The 17,304-nt window shown below is 40.8% G+C and overlaps 1 pseudogene; it reads right to left on the bottom strand.

The window, feature by feature from the left end:
• Positions 1-289: 289 nt before the first annotated feature.
• On the bottom strand, positions 290-16,375 carry LOC115929487 (annotated as a pseudogene).
• Between the last annotated feature and the right edge of the window lie 929 nt (positions 16,376-17,304).

Below are 17,304 nucleotides of genomic sequence, written 5' to 3'. Positions count from 1 at the left end.
ACTAAGGCAGTGGTCACCCCTCCAAGGACCACATTCAATAAATAAAGGTGGATTTTGGAAGATCGAGGCTGTATGCAACTTTTGCAAGGAGGTAGTTCGAGGATTTTGCAGGATTGAGGTTGCATCCTAACAAAAATGCCTAGGGAGTAAGGGTTAAGGCATCGCAGCGCAGCCCATGATAAAGGGACCTTCCTTTTGTCAAGCAATTTTGTGTGTCTTACTAAAGCCGTAGCAAAGGTTAATCAAATGCAGCCTGATTACACTGGCCCATGGTTGTACATTTACTAACCTTGCGGGACCAATCGTCAAAGAGTTCCTGGGTGTTCAGCTTGGCCCTGAAGCTGTCTCCATCTGCCTTGAGTTTCTGGCCCTCCACGTGGTTCTCCCAGCCTTTGCCCAGGAGTCCTCCACGCGGTGCATGTATGCGCTCAGCTGACGATCAATCTATGAATGACACAAGGATGGAACTAATAAGAACTGCCCTAAAATTATCTGCCGACGACAATTATTATCTATTTAATGGGCATTCCTGGTATAAGAAAATAAGGATCTGTGAATCTTATTTAAAAGCAAATTCCAACAATGCGAAAAACGAAAAAATGCAACACACTTTTTTTAAAAAACCCATCAGAACTTACTAATTCAAGACATCCACCAATTTAAATTTCTCAAAATTCAGATATTGGAATTTAAAAAAATCCTGATTCTTAAACAACAAATGGGAGCCTAAGGAGAATGTGATCTAAGGTCACAGTTATACACAATACCAACTTCCTTTTCATCTAGAGCTCATTGTTGTGGGAATCATTGGGGGTATTTTAAGGTTTGATTTTTTAAAGATGAGATTGCAAAACAACTAATCTGTGAGGTAAGTGTGGTTCTCAGAGGAACCCAAGATATTAACTTGTCTTTTCGTGAGTATTAGTCGGAGCATCACCAGAACAGCATACTGTCCAAAATGTTGCAACTATACCTTCAGTTCATTTTGGAAACCACACTTCTCCTCTCAAAGGGGAATTACGACCTGAAATTCCCGAAAATGTTAGGTTTCGGATTGTTTACCTATCCTATTTCAAAGGTCTGGTTGAAAGGAAACCAACCTAATGTCTTAACCCTTCCCAAAAAAGACAACAGACTGGTTGTTTACATCAGACATTTTGTGGCATACGCGTACGTTTTTTTTCTAGCCGTGTCCATTCAATGTACGGCAAACGTTGTGTGTGTGTGTCACAAAATTCACACTGCCACACACGTCCGCAGAATGCGATTTACTGGTGGAACATGTGCAGCAGGATTTACAACTAGCACTCAAACAGCTAGATTTTTGCGAGTCAAAATTTTGACTCCCGAAATTTGTTTTTGCATGGTTCTCACAAGAATAACACAAATACAGTTTTTAAAGGATGGTTGTGTAGATGTTTACATCCTACTTTTAAATGCTCTTTCCGATTAACATCATTTGCTTAAAACGTGTTTTGCAGCCCAATTGGGTGCATTCCAGGACGTATGTTCCTTTATTTTGAGATGGTGTGTTTATAACAATACTATGCCTCAAACCTTCATTCAAATAACGCTGATCTTGACCTACCTGTCTAGCCCAGATGATGGATCCTGAGACCGGGGGTAGGTCTCTCACTTTGCTCATTCTGCAGGCCTTGCTCTGAGGGTACTGGACCTAAAGAGACCGGAAAGAACAGTTGCAACATTTCAAACGGTAGAATTTTCCATCAAAATGATCATTAAAGAACGTTGTTGAACAGTGATTGGGCGCGGAACCCATTCTGTATCAGATTCAATCCAGCCGGCTGACCCGAGCAAGCTTTGTGGTGAAGTGCAAAGACGTCTGTACTGGTAAGCAGGAGGTTGTGGGTTCGAGTCCCCTCCAAGCAAGCTTCTGAATTTTTTCTTGAAAGTCCTCGGCCAACACTGAGTGCTCAAGAAATTAAACTGGCAACACCCAATAATGAATTGAAAATAAATTGATATAGAAAATCAATTAGAAGTTTCAAAGTTTCTTTGAATTGATTATTGATATAGTTTTAAAAAATTTGTAAAATTTATTAAAAAAATAGTTTTGATGATTTGTAAAATTTTGAATACCTTGAATTTGTCGTGCAGTGATTCGATGTCGTCCTTGACACGTTGGATCAACTGCGTCTGGTACTCACGGATGGCACCACGGATGTGAGGCCGCACAAACAGGGCGTTGAAACGCGAGAAGATGCGGAACATCTCGTTGGCGTTCTTGGCCGTGCCCAGCTGGTCGCGCAGGCGGGCCGTGATGCGGGTTTCCACGCGGTCGATGCGTTCGTCATATCTAAATGGAAATAAGTTTTAAGGGCATGAAAGTCACTGCACTCACTATCACAATCTTCCATCACCATCACATATTTCTTTTTCCTTGTAGTTTTCTGGACTGGTACCTTTGAGTGCTTTCAGATACAGAAATTTTACAATTGTTATATTTTTGTCATTGTTGAATGCTATAAGAAATTCCTCGGACACAGATTTATATCAATTTCCCATGTGCAATGAGAGGGCCTACAATTGTAAAATATCCAGTACATAATTGGAAAACTGCCTATGGCATTGGAAATACAAGTATTTGCCTGGTTACCAAATTTAAGTCATCCAAGGCATTCGCATGTCACTGGTCATTTCCTGTTAATTGTAATGCTTGTCACTTCACTTGCAACTGACTTGTGATTGACCTGTATTGGACTTGCAAGTGACTTGTCATTGACTTGTGATGGACTTGTGATTGACTTGCAACTTACTTGTGATAACTTGTGATAGACGTGATGAATTTGTGATGGACCTTGCAATTGACTTCTGATGAACCTATGATTGACTTGTGATAGACTAGAGATGGACTTGTGATGGGTTTGTGATTGATTGTGATGGACTTGTGGTTATCTTGTGATTGACTAGTGATGGACTTGTGAAGGACTTGTGATGGATTTGTGATGGACTTATGGTTATCTTGTGATAGACAAGTGATTGACTTGTGATTGACTAGTGATGGACTTGTGGTTATTTTGTGATTGACTTGTCATTGTGATGGACTTGTGGTTGATTGTGATGGACTTGTGGTTATCTTGCGATTGACATGTGATTGACTAGTGATGGACTTGTAATGGATTTGTACTTGTGATAGACTTGTGATAGACTTGTGATAGACTTGTGATTGACTTGAGATTGACTTTTGATTGACTAGTGATAATCTTGTGATGGATTTGTGATGGACTTGTGGCTACCTTGTGGTTATCTTGTGATAAACTTGTAGTGGACTTGTGATGGACTTGCAACGGGATCCCTACATCTCTGCTTCTTACCTCTTCATGGCTGCCTCCCAAGCTTCGTTTCCCTCCTTACTGACATCCAGACTCTCCACTTCCTTCACGTTCTCATAGGCCAGGTTCACCTCCTACGAAAAATCAGTTAAAACAAAAATTACATTCATTACTTTCTGTCTGAGGTTGTTCATCAGTTCTTATAATAGCATGAAATATGGTTAACCAGAGTTTGATTATTTTCACTTAAACCAACACAAGTATATCACAATATTTGGAGTAGCTTAGCCGACCATTTGCAACCAGCCTACCAAATACAGATGCATCTTTGGTTGCAATAGCTGCACGCATCATAATGCATAGGTGGGAGCCAGGACTAAGGAGATTCATGATGAAATTTGGATCATTTGATAAGAGAATTGGTCACAAGTTGCTATTAGCGCACAGACGTTTGTACATTCAACATCGAAAATCAACCATTAATCAGACTCAGAATCATGACTCCAATTTCAAAAAAATTAATAAAAGAAACAGCAAACAAATCAGCTCCCTGAAGAAGCCAAACAAGTCTGCACTGATTCAATTCAAGATATCATAAGACAATTTATGCAGTAACTGATTTCCAATTTAGGAGAAGGAATACACCTCTTCAAGACTTCAAAAGGCATAAGCAGTTTCAAGGTAATATGTGCCATCTTGTTCGCGGGGCAAAAAGAACACGCATTGCTAGACACGGGCGCAATTTGGAATGACCGCATTATGACTTCGAAGCGCCAAGTTTTCCACTGACAATGCGTACACAGCAACGCGTGTAAAATTGCCCCGCCGGCAAGATGGCGCATATTACCGTGAAACACCTTATCACTACAATTTTTTGTTTTTGCCAATAATGGATTTTGTTTTTACAATGCTAGCCTAGGAGAGATGTGGAGTCAGTTCTTGACATAAATGTGACTTTTGCACCGAATCGGACTTGACTCCAGAGTTGAAATCGAGTCGCGTCTCAAATGACCACAAGTCGCAACGAGCCATCTAGTCTCAAGTCAAGTCACAAGCTCTTCAAATGAACTGTGACCACAAATATTCCTTTGTCAGTGTTCATCCCCCGCTCCTAGGAATGGACTTGGGAATCAAATTGTTATTTGACTTGTGATTGAATTGTGACCGGCTCAATTCCGACAGTTTAAATATGCCGGTGTTGCCCAAGCCAACTACGAGATCAATTGTGACAATTCAAAACGTCTGAAAACCAAGACTGACTTCGATAGCGTTGGCGTCAGCAGCGTCCATCATCAGCTCGTTGAGACTTCCTGGTGGCTCGTCTGGTGTGGTACCCGGACTCCCTGATACCTGGGTCACAGCCGGCCGGAGGACTCTGACTATCACTGCGCGCAGCTGCTCGTGCTGCCGACGAAATCTTGCGAAGGAAAAAAAAATCACCAGTTGAGAAAATTAAGCATTCGGAAACGCTTCAGAGGCTTTTAAAACTAAGTCCTCTATCATGCTTTCAGATTTTACATATCCACCTACACTACATTGTCAGGACGAGATAGAGTCTCTGTTTTGAAATTGAAGATTCACTTTTTTTCAAATATTGTTGATGTACCCTAACGTGGCGCGGCCTCTAATGTGGCGCAATTTGATATTTCGCCTGTAGCGCTTAGCTAGAGCAAAAGTTTAACTGAAATTTCACAGAAAGTGAAATTTCATCAATCGCGAGTTACAAAGTTAGAAGAAACCTTTATTTCGGCGTGGTTTTAGTTCAAAGTGCACTGAACCCTTTGAAAATGCACCCCGCCCCCCCAAAAAATAAGAAAATAATTATCTGACAAACTTCTAGTTGGGTATTTAAGTAGAGATAATAATGGTTTATCAGAATTTATCGACTTTACAGAAATTCTAAATGATAATTTGGAATTTTCCGAGATTTATTCCAGTACGCCACGTTAGGGAACACTCAGACAATTTGTGTCCAATTACCGGTGGCACCGTTTTCGAATTTCGGATTAAATTTCATGACACCCAAATTGTTTACAAAGGTTCAACAGCAGGCATTAATAAGGTAAAAGTACCAGTATTTAACTGAATGAATTTGAAGTTTGTCAACAAAGAAGTTTGGCAACACTGCATGAGGAAAGACGGGGTTAACATCAAAGTGCACCACTTAGGGAATACCACTATACTGTGATTCTGTACACAAACATCTCATAGTAAGTAAACATGGTGATCTAACTGGTCCATGCAGACTGTTTGATTTACAGATAGAAAGGCTCCCTTCTTCTCAGGTAGCGTAAGAATTACTTGTCTGTGGCTGGAAGTTACACATATGTATATGGGAAGCGGCTTCACCTGCTTCCATTAACCCATGTGTAATTGCTAGCCACAGCCATCTAATTCGGACGTGGTCTTACTTGCGCATCTGTTCCAGCCGTCCCTGCAGCTTCTTGTGGGCGGGGTTGACCCTCCAGACCATCTTCAGGCTCTCCTCTCTTTTTTTCTTGACGATGTCTCGTAGCAGGCCTTGCAGTTTCTCGTACTCGTCATCCCAGAGCTGAACACCTCGAAGCAGGCGTTCATGACCTTCTCAAACTCATCGTGGCTGATGTGCATCAGGCGTCGGGTGCCAAGACCTGTGGCAAAATGGAAATTCGACATTGCATTTGAAATTGAATACCTCCAACCTATTTACTTGGTTTGCTGTCTTGGTGCAACACTGGATTGGATTTTATTCCCCTATACAGCCGGTCCTTGACAAGCACAGTAAAGCCACTGCGGCGTAAGTGGTCACAGTCAACAAGATGAATCAAATCAAGTCTTGGGAACTCCGACAGCGCTACCTGAGCATGCCTCACGCGCATGCATTGGCTTGAATACAGCAAGCGTGGGGTATACTTGGGATTTCCCTGGGTAGTCCTACTACCAAGCTTCTGGACATCATCAATATATATCACTGCTTCTGGATATCATCGGCATTCGGCACTGCATCAATTATCAGTGATGGTTGGATGATTTTGAAGGATTGAGGCAGTGGTCACCCCTCCAGGGACCAAATTAAAAAATTATGGATAACTTTGAAAGACTGACGCAGTATCCTATTTTTACATGGAGGCACTTATAGGATTTTGAAGGATGGAGGATTCTTCGTGGCAGAAAGGCATAGGGGTTGGGGTTAACCCTCCAATGCAAACATACATGTTCATTCTGTGTAAAGTTGTCCTTTCAGTCAATATCAGTCAAGTGACTGTTTTAAAGAGTTAAGAGCTCCCAGCCTACATAAAACAGGATTGACTGGGTTTGAATGTTTATGTAACTTGATACAGCTATGTTTTTGAATGTAGGTGATTGATAAGCCAGCTGTGCCTACCACTTGTCTGCTTTTGTCTGCTGACTGAATTTGGCTAGTCACATTGCTTGCATGAAATACAATCTAACTGGTGGTCAAAGGCATGTGTAAAAGGCATGGCAGGAGGATTGATTTTTTTTTTCATTTGACTGGATTGATTTGACTGTCTGTGACTGTTCAGAAAGCAGGAGGGTTAACAAGGGTGGGATGTAAGGAATATCCAGCAGGTTCACCTTGAGCAATTGGCTGCTGAGATCTCTGGAAATGGCCTCGACCAATCGCAGAGCTCGTTGGATCGGGTACTTGGTGTTGCGGATCTTGCGCAGATGATTGAAGATGCTGACCAGGGCGTCGCGGATGCGATCCAGCTCCGTGGCTGAGAGCAGGTCGTTGAGCGGGAAGTCTTTCATCAGGGGGCTGTAGTCGGCACAGTGGCTAAGGCATGCTTCAGTCCTGCAACAAAGTTTTCATGCATCGAGCCATACATAAACAAGTCAGGTGTGTTTACAAACACAAATGCCCCGCAACCGTGACTGTTTCCATGACATAACACCACTCTAACATCAACTTACATGTACCTTGGTCAAATGGAACGTTCATTGACAGCATTAGTGTCTTCTGTAGGTTTTATATGAATTAATCCCTAATCCCTATGATCTCAGATTAAATACAAGATTTCTATTGTTTTAGCCACTGTGACCTTGACCCTTGACCTTTCGACCCCCAATGCGATAGGCTCCTTAGGATTACCAAGGACAATCCACAAACCAAATTTGAAGTTCATATGTAAAGTATTTCTCAAGTTATCGCGCTGACAAAATTTCTATTGTTTCAGCCACTGTGACCTTGACCCTTGACCTTTCGGCCCCAAATGCAATAGGCTTCTTAGGATTACCAAGAACAATACACAAACCAAATTTGAAATTCATATGTAAAGTATTTCTCAAGTTATCGCGCTGACAAAATTTCTTTTGTTTTAGCCACTGTGACCTTGACCCTTGACCTTTCGGCCCCAAATGCAATAGGCTTCTTAGGATTGCCAAGGACAATCCACAAACCAAATTTGAAGTTCATATGTAAAGTATATCTCAAGTTATCGCGCTGACAAAATTTCTTTTGTTTAGCCACTGTGACCTTGACCCTTGACCTTTCGGCCCCAAATGCAAAAGGCTTCTCAGGATTGCCAAGGACAATCCACAAACCAAATTTGAAGTTCATATGTAAAGTATTTCTCAAGTTATCGCGTTGACAAAATTTCTATTGTTTCAGCCACTGTGACCTTGACCCTTGACCTTTCGGCCCCAAATGCAATAGGCCTCTTAGGATTGCCAAGGACAATCCACAAACCAAATTTGAAGTTCATATGTAAAGTATATCTCAAGTTATCGCGCTGACAAAATTTCTTTTGTTTAGCCACTGTGACCTTGACCCTTGACCTTTCGGCCCCAAATGCAATAGGCCTCTTAGGATTACCAAGAACAATACACAGACCAAATTTGAAGTTCATATGTTAAGTTTCTCAAGTTATCGTGCTGACAAGATTTGTCCGGACACACACACCCACACACCCACCCACACACCCATACTTGTTTCACATGACTAGTGTGGACTTTCCATTGCTTTCGTGTAGTTAAGAAAAACCAGTGAAAAAACTCATTTTTCTCAAACTGTGAAAACTCTTTCAACCCAATTTTTTTTCTATGATTCCCTTTAGTGTTTCTCTTCATTCTGCTACAGATAAACCTAACCCAAAAATGCCTCTAAACCTGTTTTCCAGAAATGGGGAAACACTGTGTGGACGTGGGCAAGTCCACACAACGTCGGTGCTACCTACATTATGTGGACGTCTTTTGTTCGGAAGTCCACACTGCGTATGTAAGACAAGCTCACCCACCCACACACCCACCCACCCACCCACCCACCCACCCACGGAAGGACAAGGCGGAAACAGTATGCCCCTTCGGCTTCGCCGCGGGGCATAAAAAAGCAAACTCTCGGTAGAAAATGAGTACACAATGGACTACGTTGGTTCACGACATGATGGAATCCGTGGAGCACATCACCTCATGTTACCGGGTACATCACCTTGATCGCTCTAAAAGCATTTGTGATGCAATCAAGCTAAATGAGTCCTTGTGGACCCTGTCAATTTTTTTTTTTACAAATTTGATAGGAGCACGATCTCAGCATTACTGCTGTGAAAAGTGCATGCTTGTACAATCGTTAGTTCAAAAATTATGGAAGTTGAAAAACCAAGAGATGTGATGAAGTGATGTGATGAAGTGGCCCTATTTTGGCCTGAATCTCCAAATGAAAGTTCCCGACAACGACTCATTTAGCTTGATCGCATCACATTTTGAGTATGTGGTCCCCGCTGGTTTGTGCAACACAGCTGGAATAGATCCTGGGCACAAGATAGGTGATGTTACCCGGAGCGTGGGCATGTCAATAAGATAAAGATTAATTAATTTGTAAACTATTGTGAACATAACAATAAAAACAATACTGTTGACTCCAAATATGTACACTGCTTTAAATTGAAGGAGGTCGAAACATTTCATTCCTCATCAGTTTTAATAACAATATTTGAGCAGAATTGCCAAGATTTGCTCGATGATCTTTACTAATGTACCTGTGTCCGTGTCGAAGCTGACGGTTGCATGAAACCTCTTGCCGTGCTTCAGGATGTCCAGGGTCAGGGCCACCTCGGGACTCTCTCGTTTCTCCTGGATCTTCATCAGGGCTCGCTCCAGGTTCAGCCAGAAGCTGATCTCTTGTAAGGCTGTTCCCGAACCGGGATCACGGTCCAGTTTGGTCACCTGCAGATAAATGGAATAACTTTCAATTTTTAAGTTAAACGAAGAATTTCACAGCAGCGGGGTTTGAACCTGCGACCTCCGGAATTGCCGTTTCTTAGCATTTTTTTCCTGTCCCTGTAACTCTGACATCTATGAGTGTTTAAGTGAAGCAAAGTACCTATCCCAGAAATACAAATTAGTTTGAAGTAATATTTTCGATGCTTGAATGGCAAATTATGAAGTTCAGAAGAAAAATGTCACAATTTGGCCCCTAAATTTATGGACTCCAAGCGCAAACAAGAGGGGGTGCTTTACACCACTTTCGAGAGCCCTGCCGACGGGACACATCGCGTGCACAAAGCCATAGCATTTAATTTGCGTGAGCGTCGGGCTTTGTCAGCAATGTGGTTCCAATGTCCCTCCCAGTGGTCTCCCCAACTTTCCCTTTCTTACCGTTGAGGGGGTACTTGTGCACGGAGCCCATAGACTGACCCACTGGATGTCAACTCTTTCTCATAATGCATTAGAAAAGATAGCCTCTCTCTGCTTGTATTGATAGCTTTACCTTTTGAATTTCCCGGATCCAGCGGTTGACGCCGTGCTGCAGGTTGTTGAGGAACACGGAATCCTCCACTTTATCCATGAAGTCGTTGACTTTTGGCTTGCGGCCCTCCTTGGCAAAGTTCCTGATCATGGTGGAGACCACCGGGTGGATGGTGAGGGTGATGTCCGGGATGTCTATGTTCTGCTGCAGGTGCAGGAGGCCCATCTCCAGCTCCGCGATCTTCTTCTCGACGGAGGGAGCCATCTTGTCTCCATCCCTAAATTGAAGGGCACCATGGAATGTAACTGACTGCAGGATTCTATTTATGGACTGATTAATATAAACTTCACTACAGTTCTTCTCCTCAAAGGAAAGAGCCATCTTGTCTCTATCCCCTGAAATGGTCAAACAGGAATATGTACCTGGGTACAATGAAAGCCTTAATAATGATTGGTGACAAATCATCTCAAAGATGTTTCAATGGGCAATTGTTGTTAAATAGGAGATTGAAGATTAAAGAAGATATAGACTAGCATCAATAAAAATTAGAGGACAGGAAAATTAGATAATTAAACTGGACTTAAAACACAACTTAACAATTACTATTAAACTCCTCCAAAAAAGTTTACATATACAAATCTGAAATAGTATTTCAATTTCTAGACAGAAGCAAAGAAAGAAACCCCAAAAACTAAAGCACCCAATTCAAACACCCCAAAAACGCCCAAACAAACAAACAAAGCCATAGATACAGACTGACTTGTGTTCTTTTATGGCCTATAGTAGTTATTAACCGTTCATACTACATGTATATAATCATCAGGGGATTTTTTTTTGGGGGGGGGGGGGAGGGGTTGAGAGGCAGGGATTTTGGACAGCTCAGCCAGCCAAACCCAGCCAGCTCAGTAGACTAGTGCCTGAGGCATCTGCACTAGTAAGCAGGAGAAGTGGGTTCGAGTCCAGCTTGTGCGAGCTTGTTATTTTTTTCTCAAAAGCTCCTACACCTCCCTGATTAAACAGTGCTTATAATTTGCCGTTGGCAAAACCCACATTAACAGATTGAACATTAAAATTTTAGAGCATGAGGCTCTCTTAGCAAACAAGCATCTAGTATTTATAGAAATCTTCATGTGAAGTGGAAAAATGTCCCCTCCCAATGTCAGTGGAGAAAAAAGGTAAAAAGTTTGATTGAAAGGTTTTGAGTAAACAGGGCGTCAATCACTTCTCAAAAGTGGGGGGGGGGGGGACATACATTGATCAGAAATCCTGCGAGCACCGAAAAGTTTGGCATTCACACGCTCTGTGGTGCTATCTGAGGCAATTTCTGACCATTTTAACAAATTTTGAGCAAAAGATCATCATTTAAACTCATTTTCGAAATTGAGTCATTGAATCAGCTATTCTGAGCTATAGAATCAAAATGCAGGTTACAATATTTATTCGGGGACGAAAAAGTGGGGGGGGGGGACACATGATATCTCCCCACTTTAAAAAGTGGGGGGGGGGGGGACTTGTCCCCCTGTCCATCACAGATTGACGCCCATGTGAGAACCAGTGTGATATGCAATTCCTTGGCTTACCTGTCGGCTTTGCCAGATGCTCTGACGTAGGATTTGAAGTAAGGTGCCATGGCATTACTGACGTAGGCATGAAGTGTCTCGAAGGGTGACCCTTCGCTCAAGTTGATGACTCGGACTTGACTGGGAATGGACTTCTCTGCATCGATGATGGTGCCGCGCTTCAAGAACACAACACTAAGAAAGAGAAATAGTGAACAAATGTGTTAATTAGTTTACCCATCTCGTTCATACTTCATTAAATCATGCTGAATCAATTTCCGAGTGACTTTCTTGGCAAAATTTGCTTGGATGAAACGTGTACTAGGTTGGCAAATTTCGTAGGGCAATTTTTTCATGTACTCGGTGAAACTCACCGTTACATAATTTCTGATGTGGGCAATTATGGAAACAATTCCATACTGGGCCACCACTTAGAGCTCCTGCACAAAGTCTATGGGCCATGACAGAACATTCTTAAGTATTATCAAAGAATTTTTGCACTCCTAAACAGTGTTTCTTCATCAGATTTACAACTTTTGGTACTTTTCAGGTCATATGTAAGGAATAGAGTGGTGGCCCAGAATGGAATTTGTTCCCAAATTATTCACTTTTACATTTGTGTTCACACTGAGTATGAAGCAGCTTGTTTAGCTGTATTATGTGCGAGTTGCTTTCTTTTCATGGTACATGCAGTGTGATTGTAAGCTAAAAAGACAACTTCTATTATATTGTGAATTTTGTTGACACCATTTGCTTTGCTTGCTGCATTAGGCCAACAAAAAAATAGTTTCCCTACCTACCAGTACCCTATTCTGACAGCCCCTACCCTAATTATTTTTACAGGAAAATGAGGAAAAAACACCCCAAACCATCATTTCTACCTTTTACCCTTGACTTACACGCAGACACCTCCATATGATTGTACACACAAAAAATTGGCCAAAAAAAAAAAAAATTCCCTACCTACTTACTCTATTTCGAATGCCATGTAATCAGAAGCAGATCTTTTTTTCTTTTTTTTTGGCCTTTTTATTTTTTTTGTACATCGCACAAAGTACAGTTGGCAGTGGCATGAAATCAGCTTGTGCTTATATAATACAATGGTAAGATAAAAAAACTGAGTGGGGCCAAACTCTAATCAGTTTATTTCATAAAATATAACACTAAATACATTCGACCTACCAATACCCAGTCTACGAAATATCACCAAGGGACTGTGATTATGTGAGCAGATTCTGTGATTAACTACTGTATGCAAACAAGACTGTGTCTTGACCTTGAGATTCTGACCATTCAGCGGCGCCTTCTATATCGGGTCTTCAGTAACCCGTTGTTGTATTACAAAAACCTGTCAGCCAAATTGACCAATCAACAGCTTAGTCCACATTTCTGATGATTATGACGTCACAATTTCTAAAGTTGACTCCGATTGGTTGGCGCGCAGGGTCGCATAAAATTTGCATTAATCACTATATCAGACGGGCTCTGTTGGGCGACAATGGGTGATTATCATACTACCAATACCCAACAGATTCATAAATTATTCTCACTGATTGAAAACTCGAGAATATGAACAGCCATGATGAAAACAATCCAGCAATTATAAGTGTAATTTGGTCAATAACAAATTAACTGTATTCAACTCAGTTTACTGTTTTAATTCCAAATTTCACTCTGAAGTACAACATACACACTCACAAACACCACAACATACATAGTGGTTGAATCATCCAGTGGAAATAAGCATTTAGTACACATAACCATGCATCTTGTCATGATCGATCTTACCCTGTCATTTTGGTGTTGGTGAAGTGAACTTCGCTGGAGATATTGAACGTGACTTCACCCTCCGCATCAGTGACATCAGACGCCACACTGGTCTCATCGTCATCTTCTTCTGCACATGACAATGAGAGTAAAAATGCATACATGTGTAAATAAGCCATATCCTTCAAACTTGGATTCATGTCTGTCTTTTACCACCCTAATGGCAATTCAGGGCAATTCACATTGCAGTGCGCCACCAAATGTTTGCCATGGAGAGTCCATTTTTCAAGTTCACCGTCGACAAAACATGGCCCGTTTGAATGAGTGTCAGTAGGACAACTTGAAATAATTTGGTATAGATTTGGGCATAGCGTTCTGCCACCTTACAAAAAAACATCATATTGATAATTAAGCAAAGGGCAAACATATACTCGAATCATACTTTTACGAAACTACTGACCAGAAAACTAACAATTTCAAATGTCCGCGATGCAATTTGTCGACCATCTCCCACCATGCACTGGGAAAATGAACTCTCCGTAGCAAACTCTTGGTGGCACACTGCATTGTGAAACGCCCGAATTGTGTAGTTAAGGGCACCTCTTTAATTTTGATAAATTAGAGTCAGCAGATTGAAAAGTGTTTTTTTATCATTCCAAAAAGACTTCTGCAACCAATGCAAACTTCTCTTAAATCTAATGACACTAATATTTGTTATTTTGAACAGTGTCTTTTGGTAGAAAATGTAATTACGGGCAGACTAGTTCCTGATTGTGGGGCGGGAACCAGACTCACTGTTGGCCGCAAGTAATTCGAAATTAGTAAAGTACATAATTCAATAACGTTTGTATTTCTGGAAATATAGCAATTTTGAAAAGGAATCTATTTTTCAGGACGAATCTCCAAAACAGCAGGGGAAATGCATCTTTAATATAACCACAAAATGACAAATTAAACATGTAAAATCGTATGTCTAAAAAATAAAACTTGTTGCGTTTCCCACGCTCTTCAACAAATTAGATTTTTTTGATAATCAAGTCTGAGAACGATAGATAGTCAAGTCTAATGAATGATAGTCTGGCTCCAACAGTAAAAAATCGTGATTTTAGGTCAGGGAACCAAATGGTTCCGTAACGATAGCAGTTGAAAATCGCATTACGGCTGCTGTAACGATAGCCACTGCATTTAGAAAGGCGATCGTGTCTACGGGTACGGTTCCTATTAAGGGAACAAAATCCACTTTTAAATTATTTAACCTACCAAACTAGTTGGCGACATTAAGATCATACAGGTATGTCATAGATAAAGGGCAGGGTTTTGAATTTTTGATGAAATTTCGGGGTAAAATGACGATGACAACGACAGAACGCAACACGAAAATAAAGATGGCGATCACCGCGCCGATGTACCGTGAGCACGCAAGTTGCACTGCACGGCACCAACCGGCCGTAAACCGCGTAGGAAAATCGTAATTTCAAACCCCAAGAAACTGTTCAAAAATTACAAAAAGGTGTCATTACATGTAAGTCTGCTTTAGGTTGACAATGTCATTTTTTGGTAATAAAAAACAATCTTGATTCTAATTTGATTGAAACAAAACATGGGTCCTACACTACACGATCACCTAAGGCTTTACAAAAAGCAATCTATTCTACATTTCAGGATGAAAATATTGACATGATTGAAAGTCGAAAACAGCACTCGGGAACACAACTTTTTTTATATCCCACGTAGCCTTTGTTCCCATCAATCATGTCAATACCATAAAGTTTAATCATGAATTTATTGAAAATCAATGCAAATAGAAATTTATGCAAATTCGACACAACAGCCAGACAGACATCTGGCGCAAAACAAATCCCCGTCTGAAAAAAAAATGTTAGGCCCTAGATGACGTTTCACCATTGTTCAATGTGTCTATGTAAAAGCACAACAATGGCATATCAAAATGATAAAACAAAATTGAAGGCAGGAAAAATTGAATCATTAGAACCTTACAAATTGTCCTCAATATGTCAGTTATTTAGCGCAAGGCCACTATTGGAACGCTTACCTTCCTTATTCCCGTTCCGCTCGACAAGAACACTCGGTGTCTGGGTGTCTGACAGGAACTTTTTCATGCACTCGACATTAGATTTGTCGGCAAGGGCGTTGTCCAAAGCCGTCGAGGCCTCGCCATCTTCCAACAGCAACGGCACGATTTTTTTCGCAAATATTTCACCAGAGCGGCACCTCGGCCACTGCTTGGGTGCTCTGGCTCTCTGTATCACTGTTATCTGCCATCTTTTTGACGGAAAATGACAACTTTGTCCCTGAAAAAAAAATCAAGTCATTTTTAGAGCTCGGTTCTTTTCCTCTCCGATCCGTTCCACGTCAAATCAGAATTAATATTTATTAGGATGAGAAAATTATCACATGTGATTGTACGTATGCGTAAAATCTATGCGGCTTTACTAGACGTGTTACAAGACGTGAAATATATTTTGCGATGTTGCAGTGGCTGTCAGTTGCACATAGCGCCCTCACTGAGCACAAGTTCCTGCATGGGTACGTGGCCCGTGTACATGGTTTCGATCCAACTCGGACCCAAACCAACTCGGACCCAAGCCAACTCGACCAAGCCACTCGGACCCATGCCAACTCGAACCCACTACCAACTCGGACCCACGCCAACTCGGACCCAACTACCAACTCGGACTCACGACCAACTCGGACTCACGACCAACTCGGACCCATGCATGACCAACTCGGACCCATCGTTTTCAATCATTCGACATCCGCGTTTTTAATCATGCGGCATTTCATAAAGTTTGTCCACTTCTCATCTGTTTACAGTGATGCTGTTTAGTATAAATTTTCATTGTAATTGTAAGGAAAATTATCTGTATTACAGCAGTTACATAACATTTTTGTCGTTGTAAAGCGCATTGAAATGCTATTTTGAAATGCGCTTTAAAAGTGTAATTAATTATTTATTATTATTTTTGTTCCATTAAAACATAATTCGCTTTGAAAGTTTAACCAATTATTTGTTTTCATTAAAACATATTACTTGACATCGCTCACGCCATCTTGCTCAATTTAACAGCAATTTATTTCATTTTTTAATCCAAACTTCAACGTAACAAAATATACAAATTCAGAACAGATATTCATAGAAAAAAAAAAAGTATGGCATTGATTCCATAAACTCTTTCAAACATAACTCAATAAATATAAGTAAACATTATAAGTCAATAAATAAAATAAATAAGATATAAAACGAAGTCTGTTCTAATCTCTATTTAAAAAACCTACATATACACCATCGCATACAATGCAGAAAACGAAGGTTCCATATTAAACAAAAAAGTTAAATCAAAAAGTATAAAAAGTTAAACAGATTCGTAAAAAAACCCACAAAATTCAAGCCACCCATGTGAATTAAAAAACATCAAGTTAAATCCCCTACAAAAAGATGCAACGTCAATCATCAAAAAGGAGCCAGTATTGGAGCTCTGGGAAGATTATCCTTCAAGGCCTTTACAGGGGCTGCCTGTATGTTCCACTATGATGTTCCGGGGGGGGGGGGGTTAAAATATCAGTTAATATGCCCCTGGCAGGACTGCGTCATTTTCCTCCTATAAAAAGAAGCAATTAGGCATCGACTTTGATGTCATGCGAGAAAAAAAAAATTAAATTGATAATTAGCATTACATTAGTTATGAGCTTTCTAATGAGTCATCGCACTCACAAAAAAAAACAGCCCATGACAAGTAATCTATTAATCAATTTCAACCTTAGCAGGACGCTCCTACATTTGTTGTGAATATAGTGTGCGCCACTTCCTACCACTTGTTACACGACACAAAGGCCTGCAAAAAAACGAACCAGCAATTTATTTCTTACTGAAATTATAATCCTTTGAATTTCGTTGGAAAAGAAAATCAAATTTTGAAAAAGCACGTATATATCAACAAATGACATGCGAAATGCCTAACCTATACTATACGCTACTATA

This window comes from Strongylocentrotus purpuratus, unplaced genomic scaffold (assembly GCF_000002235.5).
Source record: "Strongylocentrotus purpuratus isolate Spur 01 unplaced genomic scaffold, Spur_5.0 spur5_contig_718, whole genome shotgun sequence".
NCBI lineage: Eukaryota > Metazoa > Echinodermata > Echinoidea > Camarodonta > Strongylocentrotidae > Strongylocentrotus > Strongylocentrotus purpuratus.
This window is presented reverse-complemented; position numbering and strand designations above follow the sequence as displayed.